This window comes from Phalangium opilio, unplaced genomic scaffold, assembly GCF_054372755.1.
Source record: "Phalangium opilio isolate 3A_F unplaced genomic scaffold, DU_Popi_V2 ptg000013l_1, whole genome shotgun sequence".
In the NCBI taxonomy this organism is placed as follows: domain Eukaryota; kingdom Metazoa; phylum Arthropoda; class Arachnida; order Opiliones; family Phalangiidae; genus Phalangium; species Phalangium opilio.
In genome coordinates this window covers 9,543,049-9,565,949 of record NW_028324148.1, presented here as the reverse complement: position 1 = coordinate 9,565,949, position 22,901 = coordinate 9,543,049, and the positions used below count along the sequence as shown (strand labels likewise).

Below are 22,901 nucleotides of genomic sequence, written 5' to 3'. Positions count from 1 at the left end.
GAATCCATTTATTTCTAACACGGAAGAAGTTAGCATCGATAAATACAGGCATGATAAAGTTGATTCTATCACAATGGACAGGCGATCGTAACATAACTATTTCAAATTAAATATCATTTAATTAGTATAGCTTAAATCTATTTAAATAAAAAGAAGGTATTTACTCACATCATTCAGATTCCTTTTTACTCGAATATGTTAGCTTCCCGATAGTGCAGGTTTATATACCAATAATTTTTGATATCTTTATCTCACAATAGATAAGATAACCTGCCTTTTTCCGACGATATGGGGAGGAACGTTGTGGCGGACATTCTGTCCAACTCAAAATTGTTAATTTACAATAATTTGACGTTGGAGTTCATCGGTTTCAATGACTGGCTTCATTCTCCTCGCTCGCTTTTTTGGTTCTCCGTCAGTGGGGTTTGAGGCCTTGGTTCTCTTACGTGCAGGTGTGGTGGAACTGCCCTCGGGGGTGGGTGGTGGTGTCGATGATGATGGTGGAGCTTCAATTCGAGACAGGATGGGTTCGGGTACTGGTGGAGACAGGGGTGATGGGGTAGTAGGAACGTCTTGGTTGATGACGGGTATAATCGTGACTACATCGATGTCAAAGAACCTAAGGACATCCTCCACCTCAGATTCTCCGTCTACAGGAAGATGGACTTTCTCAACCTAGTTTAGAAAATCAAATTACAAAGACAGTCAAAATATAATATTGATAATATTAACATACCTTTATAAACTGCTGACGTTTTTTAAGTCCGTTCGTCCTTATATTCTCCAAGTTGGCGTGATACGGAAGATTTACCCGAATTTCACGCTTACTTTCTTCGGGGAAAATACCGTTATGCCACGTCCCGTGGTACTTGGAAACAATTACTTTTAAAACTTGAATAAAAGGTTCGGAGCTATTAAACCGAACGTTGCCGTATATACGATGCTACATAAAGTAGGGCGGATTGGTTTGGTCTCCATTTTAGTTTTTCTTTTACTTTACGTAGTTGTTAGAAGGAATGGTGCTTTTAAGAAATTTGAAACAGCTATTTATACCAAATAATAATGAACTTAAGGGAATTACTTCCAGATATGAATTTTATTTTCAATTGGTGTACAAACACTTCAATTATTTTTTATCCATAAGTGTAACTTATATGCCTTAAATAAACAACAATGGACGTGATCTCCGTGGTATTTACAATAAATTGGGGCTTTTTGTGCAATTCTTTAATTTGGGACAAAGCAAAGACTCGGCGTTTTCCACGTCAACTCCGAGGTATTTCGAGAGTATAGTCGACTTTTCAAGTCCCTTCGTCCAATAAACGCTGGCTACACCCTTAATCTCCTTAAAAATATGGGAAATGTCGCTATACTCATAGTCTCCGTCATCCCACTCCAGGGCGCAAATATTCCTAGAAATCCAGGAATTTGTCCGTTTTTCTCGGGGAGTCAGTTGGTTGTATGGAAACGGTGGTTTAAAAACGAACACCCCATTTTCATTAGTTCCATCGACGTAGTACGCCAATTCCTTTATGATATATCCGTTATTTGCCCGTAGGAAGCTGACCTCAAGAATGCATGTCTTTTCCGTACAGTTCATCATTTTAAGTTCTATTAGTGTAAAGTATCAATAACAGTTCTAATGATATTGCTGTTATAAGATGTTACTTTCATCGGCAGGCCAACTTTATCCCTAATACCGTCCTACCGCATTTCTCTTCTCTTTTATACCCCCGTTTGTTTACTTCACACCCAAAGGGGTCAATAACATTTTTTCGCATAAGTCTGCAATTTTACAGAGCCCCATCGCAATATCTGAAAACCATTCTTCCACCCTTTACTGTACTAGTTCCATTTCAATAGATAAACAATCGATTTATAAATAATCTCGAGAAATAAACTTTTCACGCTACCGCCTATGGATACACCAAATTCCCGGGAAAATTTTCGCTCTCTTGGGTTCCTCGTTCGAATTGGGGGTGATTTTATGTCGTTGGCTGATAAAATGCTATCGGTATTTGCGAAGAATTATCACGGCGTTGAAATTTTTTATTTTCCATATATAAAAGCACGGTTTGGGGTTCGAGAGTATCGCCGTAAAAAGTCCACTGACACGCCGGTAGCCATTCTGGGGTCTCGGTAACCGGAGCCCAGAACCCCGTTATTTTGAACTCTCAATTTCATATTACTCCCTTGATGCGCTGCTGAAAGTCCGGTATTGGCCTGAAGTTAAACGATTACTATTATAATTATAAACCCTTGATGCGCTGCTGAAAGTCCGGTTTTGGCCTGAAGTTAAACGATTACTATTTACAATTATTGTAATTATAAACCCTTGATGCGCTGCTGAAAGTCCGGTATTGGTCTGAAGTTAAACGATTACTATTATAATTATAAACCCTTGATACGCTACTGAAAGTCCGGTATTGGCCAGAAATTAAACGATTACTATTATAATTATAAACCATTATTGCGCTGCTGAAAGTCCAGTATGGGCCTGAAGTTAATCGAATACTATTATAAACATAAACCATTGTATAGCAATAAAATGGTGTATTTTTAAACTATTAAATGTGTATTATTATAACCTTAAAAGTATAAAACTGGTCTATATGTGTAAACCTAGAACGGATTTTCAAATTCCTTTCCCAAAGGATAAAGAGCAAAGTTTTGTAACTTTCGCCATTACAAGGAAAGTCACCGTAGCTTGGGGTTGCATATGTACAATAAACTTAAAAATGTTCTTGTAAGCAACAATTTATTATTAACACCTGCCATTATTTTTACATTTTTTTGATAATGCCTTCACCTGAGCAGATAGTTTGCTTGAGTTCAAACCTAGAAAACAAGACTCAACAAAGCTTAATGTTTTTGTCAAAACGGCAGGGTATTCGATGTTGAAAATCCAAAAGGAGGCAAAAAATGCACACATGGCAGATAAAAAGTCAAAAGCCTGTGTGACCAATTCCCGATCAATATACAACTCATACTGATCACTCGAAAACATGTTCCTTCCTGTATAGATGACAACTGGTGTTTTCACCATTGTTTTAGACACTTCATTTTTTTGGCAGAAGAACTGCATGTGGCTCTCTTTTAAATTCCCTGGTATAAGCATAAGAGTGTATGCTTGTTTTGCTCCTAAATCGTAGAAAACAGTTTTTTTTATCAAGGTATTTTTGCCAAGGATAATGCGATATGGAGACAAATATCTCTTGTAGAAATATATTTGTGGTTGTGTATAGTAAAGGAAAAACAATGACACTTACTAGTTTGTGACTCGGGGTCCACTAAAGTCGTTACGTTTCCCATCAATTCAGCCCTTAGCTCCACTGATTCCTTTTGGTTTAAGTTCCAAATTTTATTTGAAAATAATTCAAAGGATTCTTGATATTTTTCTTCAATATCGACCTTGGTCAACCTTTCAAATTCCAAATTGATCTGAAATATAATTGATGTTAGTCATAGGAGAAAAAATTCTGATAGGAATAACATTCTCTAACCTGTCTAATATCTCGAAGAGCCGGGTAAGTGCTAAATACGGCATCCAAGGTCTTTTTATGTATCATTTGCCGCCTTTGATGGAAATTCCGACTCATCCTCGCGTCAATAATCATCCAGTCCTTGTTAGGTTTTGCCATTTCTTGTTGCATATATTTTATGTGCTCTTGAAGGCTGGATTCATCTTCGAAATTCGAGTCATTCGAGGACTCTTTATTGCTTGGGGTTTTGGATTTCGTGGATTTAGCGGATTTAGCTTCAATTTGAGATGGTACCACACCACGAACGAACATCACCTCAGGCGGAGATTTGCATCTCCCATCCGGAGCTTTGGATCCAGTCGCAGCATCCAGACTCTATTGGCTCATCTTTACCTGCATTTTCATCATTCTGGGTTACAGATGGTAGCGGCTTAGCTGAAGTTTTTAAGGAAATGGTTTCAGATCCATCTACCGTCGATGTTTCTTTTATTTCATCGCTAATTCCAGTTTTGAAAGGTCATCGCACACTGTTAGGGCTGAAGATGTTAAGTCTATAGAGGTGGAAAATCTGTCGACAGTTGTAGACTTCTTTTTGGTTGGGACTTTTCCATATTTTCCTTTGGCCTTTTCTACAGAAGCGACCCCTTTCAAGCCAAATCTAAAGTTTTTGTACTTTGATTGGAGCTTCTTGTACCAGTATTCCTAAATGGAAAATTATCTTAAATTTCATTTCTTAAAGACGAAAGAGTGATGTTTAATTAGGTCAAATTAGAGAAACCTAAATTTACAACTTATTCACATAAATATTGACTTACGTAAGGTTCCATATCAGGATCTTGAACCAAATGTGGGTGTGTTAGTACGAGCTTCTTTGCAACATGCATATGAAAAGGTGGATATCTAAAAAAAACAAAGTTGGTTCAAGGACAACCATCACATTGATTAAACAAATTCATTACATCATGAATTTATACATTTTACACATGAATACAGTATAGATCTGTACAATTTGACCTTCGTCACATTCTTGAAACAGGCCAGACTGAGTATTTAGAGAATTTAAATTTATCTTCAGTCTGTGCCTCTTGTCAGAAACACTAACTTAAAAACGGTTCCATATTCCAGTGATGATTTCTCCCCGAGGGGTCCGTCATTGCCAAAAAATCCCGTACGCTCGGGGAAAAATCCAAAAACAAATCCAAAATTCCAGTGAAAATACAAAAAGGATATTGTATTTTTTGAAAAATCCGAAGATCTTTCAAAAGTTTCAAAATATATAAAACTATGTAAAAAAATCCGAAAATCCAAAAAAAAATCCAAAATTTTGTAAAAATCCACCAAAAAATCCAAAATTTTCAAATTCACAAATACAGGAAGACGATACAAATTACAGTTAAAAATACAAAATCCTTAAAAAATACGAAATCCCAAAACAAACAACGATATTCCTAAAACAAATTACAAATCCCCGAAAAAATACAAAATCCCGAAAAAAATACGAAATTCCATGAAAAAATTCTAAAAAACAACGGTTTTTTTGAAAATCCTACTGGATTTTGGATTTTTATAAAAAATCGACAAATCCATTTAAAAAAACATACGTGAAAATCCTACTGGATTTTGGATTTTTATAAAAAATCGACAAATCCATTTAAAAAAAAATACGTAAAAATCCATAAAAATCCGAGGGATTTAAAAATCCCGTACGTTTCTTTTCGAATGACGGACCCCTCGTTTCTCCCAGATAAAAATAAATGTATTGAACTCACAGTGAATAGTTTTTCACGGTGTCATTAAACAAGATATTGATCAGTTCTCGGTTTAATTTAGTCTTGTTCTCTTTTACTATGCAATTGTATAGCTCTTTTTTTTAAAGTGTCAGGAACTTCTGGCAATTTATATTCCAGACCAAAATTTGTACGTGAACCCACCATATCTTTCTTCATATCTTTCTTGTTTTCAATAATCCTATAATACATAATTTATTTAATATATGCTTTTCGTGAAGCTATAAGTTTTAGTGTATATATTCCAAATGAATGCCCCATTAATTTCCGTAACTCTTCCATTGGGGCTCCACTTATGGAACATATATTGGAAACTTACAGTGAAGTTGAATTATTGAGGGATTGTAAAAATTACCATGAATTATTATTAGTTTTAGTTGAGTCTTCGTCATCAACTTCAATTTGTGACTTTTCCAAATCCTTCAAGTTTAATTTTGATCATGAGTGTATTCATATACAATTGAATAAGGATTCTTATGCTATGCTATATCCTTGAAAATCTTACTGTCAAAAAGAGGCCGAACTTAATTCCGCGTGCACCAATCAGTAAGTAAAGCCTATAGAGTGCTTTCAGAAGGCTAATTGTGACGTCACCCATTCCCATTAAGAAGAAACGGTAACTGTCATGCCCGCCCATTGCCAAAGGTAAACTCGTGACGTTTAGCCTACTCCTAGGCTCTGACAGCACTCTATAGAGACGTTACATACGTGGGCGTTCTAGATCTTGATTTAAAGTCCAGCCTTTTTGACATGGTTACAGTAGCCTTTCTATAAACATGAATTGATTCGCGATGCAATCTATACTGTATCCCGTAAGTTTTTCATCTTCTCATAAGCTAAGCTAATTACGTTATTTTTGAAATAAGATTTTCATACTTGATTGGACACCATTTCTTTTTTCATTTGACTTGGCGGCTCTTTTTTCCGGTTAACCAATTACGGCTTCATTTTCTCTTTTTTTCTTCAAGAAAGGATTGCACGATTATGCAGTAAAATATGAAAGTAGTGTTTCTCAAGTGCGTGCAAACATGACCATGGAAGTTTATTTTATGAAATGTGGTCCAATCGCTGAATTTCTCTAACGCGCATTGCATATTGATATATAATTTAAAAAATTTAAATGTTTGTGTACTCTCTTTGAAGAATAGCGCTGGGTTGGGAGAGCTTTTAATTGCTTGGTAATCTACCGACCGGACTGAAACAGTTGGTAGATATTTGGATGGACTTGGTGAACTTGAATTTAATAGTGCAAAGGAGGTGGAAACTTGAGTTGTATTTCAAAAAAGTTATTTTATTACACTAAAAAATTATTTAAAGTTTCACTAGGGAGTTACTAGTTTCTAAAAATTATAAGGGTACTATAAGGTGGAGACCCTTTGGTCAGAGAGCTACGAATGGAATGCACATACTTTCCCTTTCTCGCCAAGCCTTTATAGAAGGCATCATTGACGTCATCGTCTTACGGGGGCTTTCACCTTTGCTTCGCAGGCGAGGTGCGGGCGTGGTTTTGAAAAGTTTTTGGGGTACCGCTTTTTGGCCCATGACGTCAATGATGCTTATCAGGGGTTTTGGGGAAAATTTGGAGTTTTACATTGGGGGTGGTTTTGAAGGGGTCTTGGCGTTTTAGGAAAAGTTTGAACTGGTTTTTATATTGGGGTTGGCTTGTAAGGGATTGGGGAATTTTGTTTTTCTCTTATTTTTTAAGGTTTCAATACATGTTTACAAAGTAATTTTAGGATGATTTTAACAAGGGATTTGACATAAAATTTTTACAAAGTTACAAATTAATTATTTCACGTGAATTAAATACACAATTTCTTAACACTCCCCCCGGTAATACGAAGTATTACCAAGGGCACAATTTACGCGGAATCGCTGATTTCAAGGTTGCACAAGTGTTGTACGGCACGTTTAATGTTATTATGGTTTTTGGTTCTTACTACACAAGACCGCACTTTTTTATCACGACCGAGTATTACTTCTTGGATGAGGCCGAGATTCCACATGTGACGTGGAATCTTTTCGTCGTGTATGAGCACAACGTCTCCGACTTTAAACGCGGCTTCGTTTTTAGCGAGTTTTGAATGGTGAGCGGAACGAAGTTCCATAACGTACTCGCGTCTCCAGCGATTCCATATTTTTTCTATTGTGGCTTCGCGATATTTGAGTCTTTTGGTCATTTCTTGACGTGACATTGGAATTACTTGGTTTTTGGTGAATGTCAATGGCGGCAGTGACGTAATTCTGCGCCCAATAAGAAATTCAGCAGGCGCGAGGGGCATTGGTTCTCTTAAATCATTATAGATATATGTAATAGGTCTACTGTTAATTATTGCTTCTGTCTCAATTAAGATGGTTTCTAATTCGGTATAATTTAACGAGGCTCTACCTAGACATTTTTTAAGGATATTTTTTGTAGAGCGTACTAGTCTTTCCCATATTCCTCCTTGCCACGCGGCTCTTTCTACTATAAATTTCCATTTTATCCCTTTATTACCGAAGAATTCTTTTAATTGGTCAAGCTTTAGGTTTTGCCAAATTGTTCTGATATCTGAATTGGCCTTTTTGAATGTTTTGGCGTTGTCTGTGTAGACTATTTCTGGCACGCCTCTCCTAGCTATTGTCCTTCTAAAGGCTAATAGGAAGTCATTGGATAGCTCGAGTAATGGCACAAGTTGCTAAACAAATGTAGCACTTTTGGTCTTGGGACTTGTTTTTTTACTATTAAAGGGCCTGCGAAATCAATACCCATAATTGAAAATGGAGGGGATTCTGACAGTCTATCTTTTGGTAGTGTAGCGGTAGACATATCACCTGGTTTCGCATTCAATCGTTTGCATATGACGCAATCTTTAACTACAGAGCGTGCTAATTGTCTCGCCGAGGGTATCCAATATTTCTCTCTTAACTGCGTGACTGTATCACTAATACCTGCGTGATGGATTTGGATATGGCTTCTAAATATAAGCAGTTTAGCTAATCTATGTCCCTTTGATATTAGTATGGGATGTTTTTCAGAGTAGGAAAAACTGGATTCTTCCAACCGTCCGCCGACGCCCAAAATACCAGTTTCGTTTAGGATTGGTTTTAGAGGGGGCTATCTTAGAGTTGGGGTGGATTGGTTCTCCATTCTTTAGTTGTCTAATTTCAGGTCCAAATTCTAAGGTCTGCACTGATTTTATCCAAGCTATTTCTGCCCTTTGTAACTCTTCCGCACTAACTGGGCCTGTAATTATGTTTGGATTTCTGAAGTTGTGGGCGGGTCGGAATAAATAGGCTGTTATTCTTAATACCTTATTAAGGCGGTAGTGCTTTGATAAATCAATTAAGGTGTGGATGCCTAGGGGTTTGGTTATATTTATAGCTAGGGTTAGTTTCCTTCTTTCGCTTGCTACGGGTTCTAAATCCTTTTCAGAGGGTTTACGCGAATTTGGCCAATTTTGTTTAGGTTCTTTTAACCACGAGGGTCCTTCCCACCATTTACTATTGTTTTTCATGTCTTCGGCTTTCATGCCTCGGGTAGGAAAATCAGCAGGGTTATCTTTTCCGGGGACGTGGAACCACATTTCCCCTTTGGTTAGTTTTTGGATTTCGGAAACCCGGTTTGATATAAAGGGCTTCCATTGGGTGGAATCGCCGGTGACCCATGCTAAGGCTATTGTGGAGTCGGTCCAACAAAATATTCCCACTAGGTTTTTGGTGAAAACTTGTCTAATGTTGTTTGTAAGCCTAGCTCCTAAAAGGCAACCCATTAGTTCTAGCTTGGGAAGTTTTAAATCTAAACTAGGATCTTGGTTTTTCAGAGGGGTTACTCTCGACTTAGCGGTGACTAAATATGTTCCTATTTGGTTGGCTATGGTTTTATACCTAACATAAACACAGGTGGCGTAGGCTTTTAAACTCGCATCGGAGAAACAATGGAGCTCAATTTCTGCTATTTCGTCTATGGCTTTGAAATAGTAGTTTCTTTAAATTTTGAGATGGTGTAGGAGAGGTAATTCATTTACACATGTTTCGAAAATACCCTTGGTCTCTTGGGGAAGCTCTGTATCCCAATTTTCCTTGGTTTCCCATAACAATTGTAATAACATTTTTGCCCTAATTGTGAATGGGCAGAGTAGGCCTAAGGGATGAAACTAAGCACCTGGCGTTTGGTAAATTTCATAACCTGACTGGTTTTGATTAGGTTGGAGAGGTTAAATGTTAACATGTCCGAATTAGGGTCCCAATTTACACCCAATACTTTATTTTCTATGGTCTCAGTATTTTGTTCGAATAATTTTGGGCCCCCTTGGTTATCATGCTTTGTCCATCTATCTCTTAAATCCTGGGAGTTAGTACCCCATTTTCTAAATCTCATCCCGGCTTCCTTCATTAATTTCGCGGCACTAAGGGATACTTCATAACCTTGGTCTACATTTTCTACTGAGGTGGTGAGGTCGTCGACAAAAAGGTCATTGTTTAGTATATGTCTGGTTAGATCTGGTAGGTCTGTATCTTGCTGGATGTGGTATTTAATGGTACAGCCTAACAGAAAGGGACTTGAGGTTACCCCAAAGGGTACTCTCGTCATTCTTAGGGTTATGTAATGGCCTATTTTAATACTATCATTTTCCTCCTGGAACCAGATAAACCTTACAGAGTCTTTATCTTCCTCGTCCAAAGCTATTTGCAGAAATGCTTTTTCAATACCTGCCACTATTGCTATTTGGTTATTTCGAAATCGGGCAAGAATTAATAGGAGGTTTGGAGTTAAATTGGGACCTGGTAGTAGGCAGTCATTTAGGGAGGGTTTCCCATAGGCATGTGATGAGCCGTCTAAAACGACACGTGTTTTGGTTGTTTGGACATTTTCCCTTTCTACACCCTGGTGTGGCATGTAATACATGCCTGGTTTTGAGAAAGCTAATTGGTCTTGGGGTACTACTTCTGCTATGCCTAGTTCTAATTGTTCTTTAATTACCGCCTTATAGCGTCCATAATAGCTGGGGTCTCTTTGGAATTTCTTTTCTAAACTTTGGGCTCTTTTCATGGCTACAGCTTGGTTGTCTGGTAATGCTTCTTTGCTAAGCTTCCAGGGAAATTTTACCACGTAACGACCTTGGGTATCGTCAAACGTAATATCCTCAAAAAAGGTGGTTAAGGCTAGGTCATTGGGATTTTCCTTAATTTCTGAGCTATCAATACCGAGGGTTTCTAAATCAAAGAATGTTTTTAAGGTTTGATTTACTCGTTTTTCCCCTAAGCTAATTAACATGGAGGTTACAGATTGGTTGGATTTAGCTAAGGTTGAGCTCTTTTCTGGTCCACTTAGGCACCAACCTAATTTGGTCTCTAGCGCTACTGTGCGGGGTCCCATTCTTTCTGTTCTCCCGCTGACGATTTCCCAATAAAAATCAGCTCCTATTAGGATATCAATATCAGGTTGTTCTGATTCAATTTCTAAGGCGGGTTCACAAGCTAAACTTATCCCCTTGGTTTTCAGGATTTCTTGAATTTCTGAATCATTGGATTTAGAAAAGTCGTATGTTAAGAACCTTTGGACAATACAAATGATTTCTACTGTTTCATTTGGGTTTTGTTTATTCTCTAAGGTGGCCCTTACTCTCTTATGTTTCTCTTGGTGGGGATCTTTGTTTCCGAAACTAAAAACATCTAATTCTTGGTCCCCCACGATAGGTAGGTTTAATTTCGTGGCAAGTTCTTCCTTTATAAAACTACCTTGGCTCCCCCCCGTCTAGGAAACACGTAGCTATTCTAGAGTTATTTGGTTGGGAGGGATGTTTGGCTAGGGCTATAGCTCTTTGGAGCAGTACATTTTGGCTGCAGGTTTTAATTGGCGCCAAGGCCATAGTTAGGTTTTCTACTGGATTTTGGTCTTGGTATTTTACGTGCGTTTGGGCGTGGTTGTTTTCCTGACTTGGGTTTTGCACGGGAACTAAATATTGGACTTGGTTCTGGCCCTGATTTTGGATTTGGTAAGCGTTTTGGGTTTGGACTTGCGCCACTAATTGGGTTTGGGCTTGATTGGTTGACCTTTTGTGAGAGGGGTTTTGATCACATACGGCGAAATGATGCATTCTACCGCATGTTTTGCAATTTCTAAATCTAGATGTACACCTTTGAGCGTCGTGGTTGTTGCGAAGGCAGATGTAACATCTTCCGCTATCCCTAATTATTATTCTTTTTTGTTTCATAGTATAATTGGCGCAATTTAGGGTTTTATGGGTATCGTTTTTGCAGAATATACAGTAAGTAAATTCCTGGTTTTTAGGAGCTTTATTTACTCCGGTGGCTAACTGGGCAGCTGACGGTCTTCTATGATTATTATAATTATGTTCGTACCTTGATCTATTTCTAAACCTATCTGGAATTTTTTCTGAATTTATGGGGTTGACTAAGGGCATTGTTCTCTGACCGTCAACTAATAATTCGGCCATTTCTCTACTCTCCACTTGTCCCCTTAGAAATTCTACTAATTCGTCGGGGTCCCAAACCGATCCATTTGTGGATGGTTTTCTCTGAGCACAGTAGGCGGTCCTTATATCGCTGGTAAACAGGCTAGAATATTTGGACAAAACCCTTCGGCTTTTACGGTTGGATCTATTCCTAAACTCTTAAGGCTTCTAATGCTAACCTCGCAATTATCTAAAAGGGTACGGTGGGCCTTTACATTGTTTGAATTTGCAACCGGCTGAATTTCATTTAATTTCTTATAATGGAGATGGACTGCCATGTCATTTTTATCGTAACGTTTTTTAAGAATTTTAACCGCTTCATCGTAAGAACTGTCTACTTCGTCAAATCCGTCGATGGCCTGAAGGGCCTCGCCTTCTAAAAATCCCGTTAAATAAATGAGCTTTTCTACCTTTGAGATGCCTTGTTGTTTTTCGATGACCGCGTTAAACCTTGACCAGAAACAGTTCCATTTCGCGTGGTCTCCTGAGAATGTTGGAATTTTTATCTCCGGCAGCTTGGAGTTGTTTCTGGGTACACTGGCGGGTTGCTGGTTTGGTGTGGCGTTGACTCCGTTGATCTGCGTCGATCCACTATAGTTGGAGGTTGAAGAAGTTCCGTTGGTTTGGTGGGCCTTTCGGGCAGCTCTTTCGGCCTTTAGTTTTAATTCCGAAATTTCCTCACGGAAAGCGATGGTGGCATCTGATTCGGTTTCCATCTCATCATCGTCCGTAATCAGGCTTAGTACTTTGGCGTCCGCGACTATGACGTCATCTTCCCTTTGGATAAGCATGGCAATGGCGTCTTCCACTTCTTCCGCGTCGATGCATGCTCCCTTTAGCAGGCTTTTAAGCGCGTTTATTTTTCGGGTGGCGGCGTTTCTCGCGCTATTTTGGGAGGCGCGGGCAAGTTTCGTCTCTCTGACTGGATCCGTTGGTGTTAGCCATGTTAGTGGCAGAATTCGCGGCGTTTTTGGAGGTTTGTGTAGTCCGCCTGGTCTGCTCGCTTCCAAAGGGGTTGGTGATGGTTGTTTGGTGTGATCCAGAGGTATTGCATTCGTTTTCGGGATCTGGCATTTACGCGAGGAAGTCCGGTTTAATTACCGAGGAAGTCCGGTTTAATTACCGAGGAAGTCAATTAAGATCGGGTTTAAATACCGAGGAAGTCCGGTTTAATTACCGAGGAGTTCAATTAAGATCGGGTTTAAATACCGAGGAAGTCCGTATTAATTTACGAGTTCATTTAAGATCCGGTTTAAATACCGAGGAGTTCAAATTAATTTCCGGTTTGAATACCGAGGTGGATCGCATTAAATTACGAGGAGTAAAAGTTCGATTTACATACCAAGGAGTTCGGCTAAAGGTTACGGTTTTAATCCCGGGTTTCGGCACCATGAAGAATAGCGCTGGGTTGGGAGAGCTTTTAATTGCTTGGTAATCTACCGACCGGACTGAAACAGTTGGTAGATATTTGGATGGACTTGGTGAACTTGAATTTAATAGTGCAAAGGAGGTGGAAACTTGAGTTGTATTTCAAAAAAGTTATTTTATTACACTAAAAAATTATTTAAAGTTTTACTAGGGAGTTACTAGTTTCTAAAAATTATAAGGGTACTATAAGGTGGAGACCCTTTGGTCAGAGAGCTACGAATGGAATGCCCATACTTTCCCTTTCTCGCCAAGCCTTTATAGAAGGCATCATTGACGTCATCGTCTTACGGGGGATTTCACCTTTGCTTCGCAGGCGAGGTGCGGGCGTGGTTTTGAAAAGTTTTGGGGTACCGCTTTTTGGCCCATGACGTCAATGATGCTTATCAGGGGTTTTGGGGAAAATTTGGAGTTTTACATTGGGGGTGGTTTTGAAGGGGTCTTGGCGTTTTAGGAAAAGTTTGAACTGGTTTTTATATTGGGGTTGGCTTGTAAGGGATTGGGGAATTTTGTTTTTCTCTTATTTTTTAAGGTTTCAATACATGTTTACAAAGTAATTTTAGGATGATTTTAACAAGGGATTTGACATAAAATTTTTACAAAGTTACAAATTAATTATTTCGCGTGAATTAAATACACAATTTCTTAACACTCTTCGATGGAGCCATGTGAATAGCCTCGCGGCTTTCACCAGGGCACAATTGTTGTCGGTCCATTGTACGTACAAGCTTTGGGGGTTTTACAGTCCTCGATGGTGACCAGTTCTTGACACCATCCCCAAAATCCTAGATAGGAGCTCGGCTTTCTCAACTCCCTTCGTTACGAAGGATGATGCCCTTTGGCGAATGTAATCGCTTACTTCCTGCAGCTTGTAGTTGGGATACTTTCCCTTCTCGAAGCCTAGGATGCAAATGTTGCAAAACAAATAGTGACACTGTCCTTTATCTCGGACGGGTAGTTATGAGAAGGAGCTTAGTGATTTGAAAATTCAGACATCGTAGGTCGCCGTCTCCTTTATGTACATTGACAAATGGAATTATACCTTACGACTTAGAGCTCCTTCCAGGGCTTGCGTCTTGAAATGACGTATGTGCCAGATTTCTGTTGGATATTTTTCTTTATATGGGGCATTGGGGCTGCACCGTCCCTTCCCTCCTCACCCGAATGATGTTGATATATGGCACTGATTCGTATAACCAACCCCAGAGATGGCGCTTCCGATCATATCTGGCCCTCCCCTCTCCAACATTTTCATTTAATACTGAAAATAGTGTTGTGAAGAAGCAGTTATTGCACCAATAATTTGCTTTGTCCTTTGTGATTTCATCATGTATTTCCACGATTTCGTAGATGTTATGATATTCCACTCGTGTAATCTGATCAAAAACTTCTGGGAATGTAATGTCATTTAAATTGTACTTGTTAAAGCAAGATAGACATAATTTTATTATTCTTTTCTTATCATTTTCATGACAAACTATGCAATTGGGAATTTTGTTCGGGCAGGCGAACATACACTCCATTTTGAAGTACTTCTTAATCAAATGTCCGCTTAACATCCATTCCGGTGACATTTCATCAGGATCTTCGTGCAGCATAAGATGATTGTACTCTAAGAAAGATAGTCGTTGCCAGCACATTGGTCGCACGTTCAGAAGATCTTCATCCGGTCCACGGCTTCTGCACTGTCAATCACAGTTTCTTCTAAATCATACGAGATTAATATTGGTTTGGTCTTGAATAAGTTTGTGCGAGCTACACAAAGATCGTCTAACGCGTGAAACTGCTGAAACGTTTTGCCCAGTTCTTCTTTGGTTAAATCGTACAATGACTTTGAATTGCATACTATGAGTATGCAAATACACTAGTCACGAGCACCGATATTGTTTTGACGATTATTTTGCTCTTATTTTCAATTATTCGCAGGACACTGTTTTTAGACTATTCGCGAGACACTTTTAAAGAACTCTGCAGGATCTTACACTTTTCGGATCTTGTTTGGGGGAGGGGAGGTACGGTGCAACCAATGTAACTTCTATGGGTGCAACCAGATTCTTACCTATTTCAAAGAAATCTTTCCCACATTATTATCCCACATATTACTTCAACGAAATACAAGGGTATGATCACTTGTACTAAATTTTACATGCTTTCTTACCTAGTGTTGGAAGATTTGGTCAAGTTCTAATTAGTGCCAGTCTGGAGCATGTTAAAAATAACTCCAGGATCCCTGAAAACTAACGCTCATCTACTATTTCATAGTGAATGGTGTTTCTCGAACAATGACACGGCAGGAAAAAGAAAATAAAATGGTTTTATTTTGTTTATGAAAGAAACCACAAGCTATGTAATGTTATTAAGAAAATTTATTTTATGATTATACAAAAGACCATAGATAAGTTTCGTAAATATCTGTGTAGTTAACGTGAAGAGCTAACATTGGACAATAGCAACCAAGAACAGTTGTAACCATGGCTAGTATGTAGGCCCACCCAATTTTCGAAGTGCATGATGAATACTGAGCAAAGATGTTGAAATATTCCAAATCATGTTGTAATGAGGACCACACTAATGCGTATACGACCAAGGAAAGTGCTTGAAGCGTAACTAGAATGAACAGAAAAGAAAAAATGTTAAAGGTATTATATTTTGGAACCAGAGTAAATTTTGTTAAAGGTATTATATTTTGGAACCAGAGTAAATTTTATTTCAAAGTCAAACTTAGAGTAAAATAGTTGATATGAGGAATATTAAAAAAAATATTTTTTATAATGTTCTTAACAAAAATTGACCCTTGCAATGATTTTCTTGCAATATATATAGAACAATGTAGGCAAAAGTTGGAAGGTTAATTCTAGTCCGCGAAAACCATATTTCTAATAAAAATCCAATATAGCAATTTAAGTCTTAAATTTGAATATTATGACCGTCACCTGTAGGTTTATAGTTTTAAAATTGTGTATTGATTCGTACTATCTGTTACTGAAAGTTACTATAGAATTTTTATCACGGTTTTAACAATCATTTATAGGCTTGGCATTGTAAGCGAGGGTTTTTGGTGCTGCAAGAATCAAACAGGTCGGGTATGAGCTAATTACCGAAAGGCAAATTACGATTCTTCTCGAAGCTTAATTGCTTTCTTTGGGAAACTTTGGGGTTCATAAAAAATAATATAAGATCAGGGATTTCCTTTCATCATTTGCGTAGAAAACGTATGTTATAGGAAGAGTAGTATTAAAACGATTAGCAAATGGCTCTCATAGATAAGACCTGATGATGACTTTAATGTAGAAGAATTGCTCTTTGGTTAGCTACCTTTTTGAAATGGTTTACTGTTTCCAAGAAATTACACAGAACTAAAATCCGAACCCTTAATATGTGGTTTAAAAATACATGATATATTTATTTTTTTATTTAGTATTTCTCAAACTACATCAATAAAAAATAACGAAATCAAGCAAGACAGATGTTCCGATAAACCAATCTTGTATTACACATCAGAAATTTCAACGAAAATGCACTGCTACAACAAATAAATTACAACGAAGATACACTGCTACAACAAAAAAATTACAACGAAGATACACAGCTACAACAGATAAATTACACCGAAGATACACTTCTACAACAAATAAATTTGAAACAGAGATACACTGCTACAACAAATAAATTTAAACAAAGATACACTGCTAAAAAAATTACAACGAAGATACACAGCTACAACAGATAAATTACACCGAAGATACACTGCTAAAACGATTAAACAACAACGAAGCTACACTTCTGCAACAAATAAATTTGAAACAGAGATACACTGCTACAACAAATAAATTTCAACAAAGATTCCCGGCTACAATAAATAAATTTCAACAAAGATACACTGCTAAAACAAATTACAACGAAGATACACTGCTACAATAAATAAATTTCAACAAAGATACACTGCTAAAACAAATTACAACGAAGATACACTGCTACAACAGATAAATTACACCGAAGATACACTACTAAAAAGAATAAACAACAACGAAGTTCCACTGTTGCAACAAAGAAATTTAAACTAAGATATACACCAATATTTCGTTTTTTCTCACTTGCCACAACTTGAACCCGACCAAGAATGATGATGTAATAATTGCTTTTCCTTAAGAAAAGTACGGATAAAGCTGATGAAATGCCAAGAAGAATGACACCGACGGAGTAAATGCCTCCTGGCGCGTAAATCAGAAGGTTTTCTGTCGAAAAAGCACTTGACAATTTCAGGCAACTCAACTGTATGAAAGATATTTGATCCTCTTTAAAACAAATGTTGAAAAGTCCCAAAGTTAACACCATGTCCTTTCTGTGATAATGCAATGGCAATAACCAGGAGTATTCCGTAGTGTCATTATTTAAAGAGGTATTAACTCTAACTAACCACTCGTTTTCTATTAAACTTATAAAAGACAAGACGAAAACGAAAGCCGAAAGTAGAAGCCATAAAGCTAACACAGACCACGATGTTTTATTTACAGTTATAAACACGTATATCAGTTTTCTATTTGACAATTTTCTGTGAATTCTCATTAGGAATTATGTTCAGTTTACACTCGAGACTAAAGTTATCATCCTTCAACTGAAAACTGAAAAAAACACGTGGTTCTTTAAAGGTGCGTGGCACACCGCGTAGGAGACACCGTTTTAAAGGAGTGCGCAGAGCGATAGTGAGTACTGGAATGAATGAAGAATTCCCTTACACACAGGCTCTACGTATCGTGATGAAGAAAATTCCCTCATCCCCTGACACGTTACGTTCCTGCATTGTGGAGTTCCGTTACTTCGAGCTACAGGATGTGGAAGGTTGGAGGTTTGCTGTTCCCTCCTACCGGCTGCATTGTCGCTAGAGAGATGTGCAAATAGTGGTTTTTGAATCCCGTTCGACAATTCTACCAGCTCGTGCGAAACACTTCGTGTTTGTTTGAGGTTAAACAATCAGAATTCGATATTTTTCAAGTGCAGGTTAACAAAAGTGTACTAATTGGCGCGTTTTGTTTAGTCGTTCATGACTTGTCAGTCAGGTAAATGTTTTTACATAAATAGATGATAGCTGTATAAAAATTTGTGCCCCAGCAAAAGAAAACTTAAAACAAGATATTTTTTAAATAAAAAGGAATATTGCTATTCAATGCCCGTACGTTTCACTAAAAGTAACCCAGAATCTTATAGATGAGTTCTGTCTCCTTAAGCTATTTTAGTCTCTTATGTACAAAACTGTGCCGTTTCTCAGACATGGGATAAGTTAAACTGGAGACAGAGTTGCATGCAACATGTAAAGAGACCTGCACCAATGACCAAAAATCGTTGAAAAAACAAACAAATTCACGAAGGCCTTTTCAGACGTTAAAATTTTTGATTTTGAGTCAACTTGAGTTCAGTGAGCTAGTTGGGTTGTGTGAACAGAAGTTGAATCACCAAATTTAAATATTTATGACTGACCCAAATTTTGGATGCGAATCGTTTTAACCGGAGCCTCCGAGATATCTAGGCCCATGCATGTCGATTTTTACGTGGGGAAATATCCAGTTTCATATTGTGTACGAGGTGGCGCTTTAATGACCGTTGCGACCGGGGTCTTCCATAAATTATCGATGACATTTTAGGGACCATTTATAAAACTTTTATGAAAGAGAAAGGTTTCACCTTTAAATTAACGTAATTTTTTAGGGGCTATTCACTTTTTATTGAATCTATAGGTTAGATTGTATGGACAAAAAAGTAATTATGAGATTTTAACATCGTTGTTTTTTAGTAAAACAAATCTTCTTGAAGTTCCTAATTCACAGTTTTTATATACCATTAGAAGATTTTTTACCCCTTCAAAACCTTTAATTTTTTTAACCTTAACATTTTTATCCTTTACTTCTTTGGAATGATTGTTTAATAAAGGTCTTCGGAAATTTTCAAAAACATTTTTTAACTATCCGCGACCTCGGCTTCACCGCTCTACGTCTATACCTTGCCCTAATATTGTAGCAGTCGACGGGGTCATTAGGCTGAACTTGTTTATTTTACGGTGCTGAAAGCGCAACCAAGCGGGAAAACACGGCGAACTAAATTAGTCAAAAAAATATTCTCGCTTCGCTAGATGCATGGGCCTAGATATCTCGGAGGCTCCGTTTTAACCAATCAAATGAAATATCTGAAAAATAGTCCGGCATGTTTAATTTCGGTGCTTCTTATCTAAATTGAAAATTAATAGAAGCGAAACTCTCCACCCGTGCAAAAAAAATCATATTTGAGGCTATTTTTCTGTGATAGTGCTTGAGATTCCAAACAAATTTTGTAGCATTGCCTACCTGAAACCAAAAACCTTAGTGAAAAGTTCAGCCTTTATTCAGCGCTTACTGATGCCCTCACAAAACAGTCTTGTTTTTCAATATGGACTTTTACAAAGTTAAGTAAAGATACAAACACATCTTCGACCATCCTCAACCCAAATTTGATAGTTGTGTGAATGAATTCTTAATTTTATGATTTTAATATGCAAAATGCTGATCTGAGCCTTGAACTATATTGTAAGGCCCTGACTCTAATGAGCATGTAAAAATCAGATGCTCGCTACGGCAACGCAACACAAAAGCGGTTTTAAATGAACATAGTACCAAAGGTTAATTAATGCTACACCTCAACTTTTTAATTGTGAAAATGAAATCCTCATTTCAGAATTTTAATGTGCAAAGTTCTAAGCTGAGCCTTAATCTATATGATAAGTCGATCGTGTATCTATGTATCGGAACTAAGCAGTGAGGTAAGCGAATTGGTCATCGGCATGACGCACGTCCCGGGCGGGTAGAGGATGGCTAAAAGAGCAGCGCAACTTACGGGGGTACATTTTTGAATACATTAAATCGGGAGCGATCCCAGTTTCAATGGCGCATTCAGTAGGTGAGTAATCTGGCACCCTTCGTATTAAAGCCGTTATAGAATAGAGCGCGGGGCGCCGGAGAGAGAAATATTGAAGATAAGTTGTTCGCCTTTTTATAACGGCTCATGGTTCGTTTGTGGCTATATAATCGCCGCCACGCTCGGCTAACCCAGTTATCCTTGCCTGGTCCCCATCCCATCTCGGGAAGCACGTTCCGCCATGCTATGCTCGCGTATGAGTCAGGTCCCCTCCGTTCCACCCTATCAAGGAAAGTAGGGTCATACCGATAGTGATACATACCTTCTGGATTAAGGCCAACTAATAATAATTGTATAGCTTAAATTTTAGTTTGTCTCTCAGTTTTATAAATACAACCTAAAAGGTGACTGAAGTCTTCGACTTAACCAACCGGAGTTAATCATTTTGACTTTCAATTTTTTTTCAATTTGTTTTTGCGAACTTTTAATTAATTTAAATGTTTGAGCTAGTATTGTTTCACGTAGATTTAAAATCTTGATTTGCCAATTTAAATTTCTAACTATACTATACTATTTTGTATTGGTTTTAATAATAACGTCCTGTTCTATCTAAATGGGTTTAAGATGGTTATAAAACGAAGTTATATTTATGTTTTAAATTGGGACAGGGACAGCGAGAGTTTCGGCGAGTCAATGGCGATGCTACGAAATAGGAAGGAACCTGAACGTAGTTTTTGTTGCTTTCCCTGCGACTGGCCTATAAACTGTTGACTCAAGTCTAACAATACGAAGCCGGCATAGGTTCTTCAGCTCTCACTACTGCTCGTTTTTGGTGAAGATTTTTAAAAGTAGCAACCAAACCTTTGTGCTCAATGGTTCTCGACATCATAGAAAGTAAAACGACCGACTTTGAAACATACAGTATTTGACCCTCCTAAAAGCAAATGTTAGTCAAAATGTAAAAGATAGTTTCAATCCAGAATCCCTTAAATAATAAATGAAGATGCCATTTGAAGCAAAATACTTGTGTAAATAATGTTGAAAAATATTTAGGGCTAAGAAAATTGGTCAAAAAACTAAGATAAGAATCTTTTTCAAATAAGATATGTTTGATGATTGTGTCTTCAAAAGTAAAAATTTGAATATCTGGGACTTCAGGCAATTAATTTTCTACACTAATCTTTTACACTTTCCCGTCTTTGTCTACAATGACAGTTTTTATTAATATAAGGAGAGAATAGAATCTTGGCCATTTTAAAGTTAACAGAATCGTTTATGGAGTTCCTTAAATTTATATATTTTAATATTGACTTTGTGCCACGAAAGCTAAGTTCCTATACATACATTCAGTTTAAATTTAATTTGAACTATACGAAATACATCTGGCCATTATACTTGACTGTTGCTTGGCCTTTGGGGAATAGCGTCACCTTTTCCTCTCCTGTTGGGGCAATAATCTCCTAATCCGAATGAAACTGACGTGGCCTCACTCTGATTCAGAGATGGGGAAGCGATGGAGCGAGGTCGAATTATCGGGGGACTTGAAATGAGAAAGTTAGTCGGTGAGTAATAATACCAATTTTTCCTTCTGTATATACCTTGGGTAATATCGCTATTTAGGATCTGACTCCCACTTGTTACGAAAGCATCTAAGCCTGAAATCTAAAAGCTAATAAACAGGTGTTATTATTTTTTATCCTTTGGCATTTGAAGATTTATTTTATTTATGGAATTTCTTTACTTCACACGTGATAATTACATTTAATTATTATACAAAAATGTCTTGGTTTGAACCAAGGCCGAAAAACAAACGATATGAGTGAGGTTTATCAATTGACTGAAGTTCCAGATATTGCAATTTTTCTTTAATTATTTTTATTATTAATTTAATCCTTAATCACAATTTATTTCTATCAACTGATTTTACTGTTAATCGATTTATTCCCTCTAAATTTATTCAAAAAATTGCATATCTACGCTTTTTCAAGAACAATTCCATTTTCCGAATACATTCTATCATGAAATTAATTATTTTGAAGGGAATACGTATTGAGGGATCAATAATGAATATTTGAAATATTCTGCTGACTCCCTAAAAAGAGCAAACAATTTGTAGTCATAGATTATTAAGGTTGGCAGGAAAGTCCAGAGAGTCACGTACCGTTTACATTGTGGAAAGATTTGGATCTGACCGCGTGTTTTGAGCGGGCTCTGATGACCCATACACTGCAAGCACTGATAATTGCAAAATTTTATATACTAAGAAAATTTTGGAAGGGGCGGGCTTTAGTGTTCCCTCCTTCGCATAACTCGTTTAGAATGGAGTGGTTTATGTATTAATTCCGAAGGAAAAGAATATATATATCATTGGTACTGAGACGTTTTCCTTTTTATAGAATCTTTACCCTAACCTTGGTTATGCCTATATAATATTTTCCAGTCCATGAAAGAAGCGCTACCTACTAAAAGAAACCACAAGGGACAAACGTTGTTCCTATGTCTTAAGTAAATGGCATTATTTTATTAATTAGTCCGTGCAAAATAAATTCTCTTTATCATATTTTATCGAATATCCGTCTTCTCAGCAAATTGTAACCGTTGAAAAGACTACTAGTGGTGCAAACTTGAAGATTAATTGCCAAGCCACTAACATTTAAAACTATGTCCGTCAAGGTGCTTACATGTTAGCGAACACCGAAACGAAATCCCTTCAAAATATTTTCATGGTAAAATGTTTTTGGAAAATGTAATTGTTCTTGAAAAAGCGTAGATATGCAATTTTTTGAATAAATTTAGAGGGAATAAATCGATTAACAGTAAAATCAGTTGATTGAATTAAATAGTGATTAAGGATTAAATTAATAATA

The 22,901-nt window shown here is 37.3% G+C and overlaps 2 long non-coding RNA genes across 2 annotated transcripts; both read right to left on the bottom strand.

Moving 5' to 3' along the window:
* Positions 1 to 3,968: 3,968 nt before the first annotated feature.
* Positions 3,969 to 5,328, bottom strand: LOC149708869 (uncharacterized). The gene is made up of 3 exons (XR_016381390.1): positions 5,252 to 5,328; positions 4,298 to 4,382; positions 3,969 to 4,184 (listed from the first exon to the last, which is right to left on the bottom strand). It is a non-coding gene; the product is annotated as an uncharacterized LOC149708869 (long non-coding RNA).
* LOC149708868 (uncharacterized) lies at positions 5,228 to 6,277 on the bottom strand. Its single transcript, XR_016381230.1, has 3 exons — positions 6,146 to 6,277; positions 5,625 to 5,689; positions 5,228 to 5,450 (listed from the first exon to the last, which is right to left on the bottom strand). It is a non-coding gene; the product is annotated as an uncharacterized LOC149708868 (long non-coding RNA).
* Positions 6,278 to 22,901: the final 16,624 nt, after the last annotated feature.